Below are 6,257 nucleotides of genomic sequence, written 5' to 3'. Positions count from 1 at the left end.
TCCTCTGGCTCCTCTGGCTGCAGCCGCTGGGTTGGGGGCCACCACCGCCTCTGCCTCTCGTTCTCCTTCCCCTGCCCCCCAGCTCCGGTTTCCCCCAGCTGCTGGAGGGGGGGGAGCTGCTGCCGCCACCTCCCATCCTCTGGCTGCTCCATCTGCAGCCGGAACTGGAGGAGGCGGCCTGGCCAGCGGGGGGGGGGGGGGTAGGAAGCAGCGGCGCCCTGACTGGGGAGATGATGAAAGCGTGGCAATGCTTCCTAGCCGGGGTGGGGGCAGGGTGACGGGCAGTTGGGTGGCAGTGGCAGGTGCAGCAGAGATTGTGCACCCGTCAGAAACTGCTGTGCGGGGGCCTGGAAGTTGGTGCACACACACCCACCTTAGAGGGAACAGTGGACATCACATAAACAAACAGATATCATTGTTGCTTATTCTTCAGGAGCAGGTTACATTTCTGTTCAACTCTCTGGTTGTATCCACTGAATTACAATTAAAAGGGTCTAAATACTAAGTCTGCATTGTAGCCATGCCCACTTGTCCCAAGTACAACCCAGATTAGATCTTGGCTGTCTGCAATGATTCTATTAACAAGGAAGCCTCTGTCTGAGTGCTTTGCTCTGATTCAAGGAAAGAAGAAAAGTAAAACATGGAGCTTTCCAGACTAGACCCTACTACGGAGTGAGGATGAATCTCGGAAGTGTGCTTCCACACTTCCTGTGCCGTGACACTGAAGTCCCTACGCAGACAGCAGGGTGCTGTTCACATTTCCAGTGCCTTGTTGCGAATTTAATCATTGCGATATAGAACAAGGACATCCTATATCCAGCGTGAAAAGTTGCTGGGTTTTTTTGCGTTGTTAGTTGCTGCAGGACTGCTCCCCCTGCTGTTTACGGCCCGAATGCAACTTGCCCAAACAGAGGCATTTTGCTGCTAATGAGCAGCTAGTCTGGAAAGCGCTCTGGCCAGGTTTTCCTTGTTGCCCCCAGGCCACTAGTGCAATCACTAGGAAATATCACTTTAAGCATACACCGAAGTGCCAGAATTGGAATTAGGGATATGCACGAACCACAGTTCAAGCATATTTTGGGACCAGGGTCTGAGAGCTTAAAGAAAGAGGAGAGCAGTGCATGCACGAATGCCATGTGCATTCTGATGCCATGTGGGTCTTCTTGGGCACGTGCTGACCCAGCAGGAAGCTGCATGGGGTGGTGGAGAGCAAGTAAGGGCCTGCTTTCCTCTTTTTTAAAGCTCCTGGGCCCTGCTCCCAAAATGTGCTCGAACTGCAGTTTGTGCACATCCCTAATTGGAATGTAGTTTCCCACTCCTAACAAGCAAAGGCCCAGGTAAGCCAAAGAATCAAGAGCATACTCCCCTCCATAGATAAGACTTTTAGAATCAATCAAGTTAGTTATGCTGAAAACCAGTGCCCTCCTTGTCTTGTCGTCAAGTTGCCTCACTTGGGAAAGCACCTGTTTGGCCTTCTGTTTTCAGAGAAATGTCTATGAAAGCTCACAGCCCAACCATCATCCACAACTTTTGTATAAGCATCTCCCCATCTACCGAATAGACACATCCAAGATCATGCCCTTAGGCTACTTTTCAGCTACAAAAACCCCCTTGCCTCCCCATGTGGGAGGAGGAAGATAAGGCAGCAGGTATACAAATGGGGACTAGTGTAATCACACATGTAGGAACCAGCACAATGTTTGTTGTTTTGCTCTGGCCACCGTCCCAAAGGCATCTCATCTTTTGGTATGTGCTCATAGATGTTTGTTCTCTCACATGGGATCTTTTGATGTTTCCCTTGATCCCTTCCCTTAAGAGATCTTTTGGTGTGCCTCCCCAGGGGTAGAGAGAGCTCAGCCTTGGTAAGCACGCTGCTTGTCATTGGCCTAAAATCTCTCTCTTGTTTCATCCCTGAAACAAAAGGTCTATGCCTCCTTCATGAAGGAAGACCCCTGAAATCTATTCCCCTCAATGTAGGAGCAGGTACTGATAGATATGTGTCTCTATTCACTCTTTCTCCCCACCCCAGCCCAAAACTCTACACCCACCCTTCAGAACTAACCTTTAAATATGTATTAGGGGCAACTCTATGCCATTCTCAGAACATCAACCCCTTATGGGGAGATTACTGTCAGCAATCAGCACCCTGCTGAGGTGTTAATCACTACCTTTCAGTTATAAAGGACATTTGCTTCATTTAAAAATATATAAATAGAGCATAGTGCAGAGGGCCCCCAAATGTAGCAGAAGAGCTGTAGAGAACAACAAGTGTTCATCACCATAAGGAAGAAGAGAAGGGCAAGTGCCTCCCCAAAGCAGCTTCCCATTGGGGCCAGCAGTTTTCATATATTCAGCATATTTATTCTTTTAAATGAGAGAGAGAGAGAGAGAGAGAGAGAGAGAGAGAGAGAGAGAGCACAGACACACCCAGATCCTGATGGGCTCACTTCTTTTTATGTTTAGAGACAGCAGGGTGCTGTTTTAATATGAAATACACCCTTGTTATTCTTTCACAAATCGAACATGTGGAACAAAAGCCCCCCCGAAATGCACTTTGCCTCTTCTATGCCCCTCATATCTATTTTTTCTAGTGCCACCACTACTTCTGTTGTGCAAGGCTGAATATTCAGTTCCAGCAGCCAGAACAGAGCTCTTCATTGCGCAGCCCACACAGACCCTGCTGGTGGCTCCTGACTTGCATCTTCCCCAGCTCACTGCCAATGGGCGTGAGCCTTCTGCCACACTTTCTGAGTGGTGGCAGCCCACAGCAGTGATGGGGAAGACAGGAAGGGGCCTGGCAAGCACCTTCAGCACATGCCTGTCACAAAATGAGTGAAGACCACTACCGCTGAGCTAGAAACTCCCTGGTCTCTCCCTGTCCTCCTAAATTAAAAACTGCAAAAGTGCTTTCTCCCTCACTCACCTTGCCAAGCACTGGTCTGAGATATCTCAATGCTGCAGATGCATTGCCCATTTAGAGAGCATCCACAGCCATGTAAGAAACATTCAGATGCTTCTATCGAATCACTGACTCCCATCAGGCATCATAGGGGCAAACCCACCAAACCCACTCACAGCAATCAGACAGCCAACACACACTACTTCACCCCGGAGAAGGCTCAGTTAGCATGCCAAGACTGTGTAAGTGGCCCATGGTTACAAATTTCCTGAGAAATTGCCAGCTGGACAAGTTAAAAACAAACAAGATACATGATCAGCTATTGGAATACTGCAAATCTATTTTCCCATTCAGATATAAAACTTATCCTCCGTCAAACTATTTATACAACATTTACATGAAGATAACCGTGCTGTCAGGTTCCTACCTTCTTGCTCAGTGCTCAGAAATGCAAGTTAGATTTTTCTAAACCTAGACAGCCCCTCCATACCTACTTAGGTCCAGTTCAGATATAATGTGAAACTATGATTAGCCCATGTTTAGCATTCCTAGCACAGATCGTAGTTTGTTACCCTGACTTGATCACAGACTGCAGTTAGAACAAACTGTGATTTGCCAGGTTCTGACATAATGACAAATTGTGGCTTGTTTTAAACCAGGAATGGAAGCAGCAAATTTCCTCCCCTTGCCTGTCAGTATGTAGGTGTGTGTTTCAAGCTCGAGGCTTGTGCTAGTAATGCCACACCATGGTTTAATGTTATATCTAGACTTGCCATAAACCACTTTTCTAAGATGAATGAGTTTCACTGACATGGCTAAGGCAAGGAAACGAGCACTGTTCACCACGCCATCAGAAGTAAAGCCATTCCAGAAAGCCATTCCAGAAAGAAGACTCTAGTCCACTTAAGGGATCTCCTTTCAATAGTCAGTGCTATTGTCAGTATATTTAATATCACACCAGTATTTTCTTTCTCCTCTAAATACATTAAAACCTTTGCAGTTAAAACCTATTGTAAAGTTACTAATTTCTTCTCCCAGACATACCCAATCAGCTACTGTATAGAAGTAGCTGATTGGGTAGTATCAAAACACTTAATCCAAAGAACAACAATACAACATATTTCCCTGAATAGAATTCCATGTCTGATTCTTACTGCTTGACAAAGGATATCTAGGCACATTTCCATTAAAATCAAATGAAAGTTCCATCCAAATGCTCTCTTTGTTGAGTGGCCCTTTGCCAAGATCCCCTGACTCGTCTAGCATGCATCTTAATGAGACAATCCCCTCTCTCAAGTTTTTGAATCTGCTGCAAGGTGTAGAAAAGGACTTTCATACAAACAAGTTAATATCATACACTACTACAAATATTTATATACTGTTTTTCCACAAAGGTTCTCAAAGTGGTTGACACAGAAAATAAATATTAAAGATGGTTTCCTGTCCCAAGAGGCTCACAATCTTTAACTACCAACAAACTACTTTATTAAAATATTTATATAATAATTATATTATTAAAAACAATTATACCCCACCCCCAGTAAACTACTGCTCAGGGTGGCTCACATTAATAAAACAGATACAATGTAAAGTAAAAGATTAATAAAATTAAACAAGTTAAAAGACCAGGATAAAACCACATTTAAAATTACAAATTTTAAAAGTTTCAAATTAAAAGTTATTAATAAAAAGCTAAAAACTGAGAACTAAAAAACTAAAAGGAGACATACATAAATCGCCACCACTGGAGGGATGGTGCATTGGGATTGGATAGGGGCAGTTGTTCTTCCCCTCCTAAATAAAAGAGAATCATAACTTTAAAAGGTGTCTCTGCACCAGAGGTGGGCAAACTATGGCCTGTGGGCTGGATACGGCCTGTGTGACCTGTTTACCTGGCCTGTGTTGGCTAGTCACTGCCACCCCCATCCCTGGAGCCTGGCTCCCACTGCCTACCCCACCACCACTGCCCCTACCCTCATCACCTGGCTGCCGCCTCCTCTTCTTCTGCCATTGCCACCTTCTCCCGGTGTGGTTGCTTCTGCTGTAGCCAGCTAGGTGTCTAACGGCTACAGCATGTTGTAATAACACCACAACTCAAGTGATGTCATGAGAATGTGCTGCAACAGTTAGATGCCTAGCTGGTTGCAGCAGAAGCAGTCACACAGGTAGAAGGCCGTGGTGGCAGAAAAAAAGAGGAGGCGGCGGCAGCAGCAGCCAGGTGACATGGGCAGGATATACAGGTCACGCAGGCAAACTGAGCAGGGCAAAGAAACATTCATGACACAGCATTCAATTTCTTGTCCGTATGCAGCCCTCCAGCCTAGATGTTTGCCCACCCCTGCTCTATGCTCAGTTAACAGGGTGTTTGTATTCTGTTAAGTCAACTTTTATGTATTGTTTGGCAGTTTGTCCTAGTGAGGATCCTGTAGAGAGTGAGGGGTGGAGTCAGAAAGGAATGAGAGGGAAAGTAGCAAAATGGAGTTGTATCTGAACAAAGCTTAGTTAAATAACTTGTGTTTTGTCATTTATGAGGGAAGCAACTAAAACACAGCAACCTATACAGACAGGTTGCGATCAGAAGTTCTGGAAACTTACACTCAGTTTTCACAGAAGATAACAAGGTATATTGTTTACCAAGATCCGAGTTAGGCTTTTGTGGACTCTTATTTACAGATATGCATAGGATAGAAAACCACTCTTAGCACTCCTATGATACATGCCATTACTCTATGGTCAGATGGGAGAACTCTGTTATAGGGCTTTTATTTGCCTGAATTCCTGCACCTGCTCCCATGAAGTATGTTCATTCTATAATCTCTGTAGTCTCAAATGATAGTCAGTTATTTGAGCATGAAAAGGGCACTAAATCTTTCTTGACACTGAATTCTACATGTCATACAAAGCCAGGCAGTTTGCAAGCCTGAAAAAGGTGGATGGCTAGGAATCTACAGAAAGCTCTAATCTCTTGTCACTCTGGAGGAAGGCAGCTCCTTAATGTAACAGTCACATTTCATTTGTGCAAAATTGGGATGGGAGGTTTGTGGACCAAAATACCTTTTATACTGTTTGCACATCTCTGTGGCTTTTCATAGCAACATGGTTAGTTTGGGGATCTTGGTAGAATGCCACAGAGTGGAAAACATCTGTCCCTCTGCTCTCATGGGGCCAGCAACTGTCACAAATATCCTAATGCCTTGACTTGTTGCTGACAGAAAACTGGACTCCTAGAGAAAGCAGTCTTCCTCTTCCATGAACATATTAGATGAGCAAAAAAAAATTGAGAATGTATATTTATGAAAATATACTCTGGTTTCTCTTCAGATTGTATTTATGAAATAGCTTAGATTTCAAAAAGACT

At 44.7% G+C, this 6,257-nt stretch overlaps 1 protein-coding gene across 11 annotated transcripts in view; it reads right to left on the bottom strand.

The window, feature by feature from the left end:
* PHACTR1 (phosphatase and actin regulator 1) overlaps positions 1–6,257 on the bottom strand; it is a 451,342-nt gene that overhangs the window by 133,910 nt on the left and 311,175 nt on the right. The window lies entirely within an intron of this gene.

The sequence above is a fragment of the Hemicordylus capensis genome, chromosome 4 (assembly GCF_027244095.1).
Source record: "Hemicordylus capensis ecotype Gifberg chromosome 4, rHemCap1.1.pri, whole genome shotgun sequence".
NCBI lineage: Eukaryota > Metazoa > Chordata > Lepidosauria > Squamata > Cordylidae > Hemicordylus > Hemicordylus capensis.
This window is presented reverse-complemented; position numbering and strand designations above follow the sequence as displayed.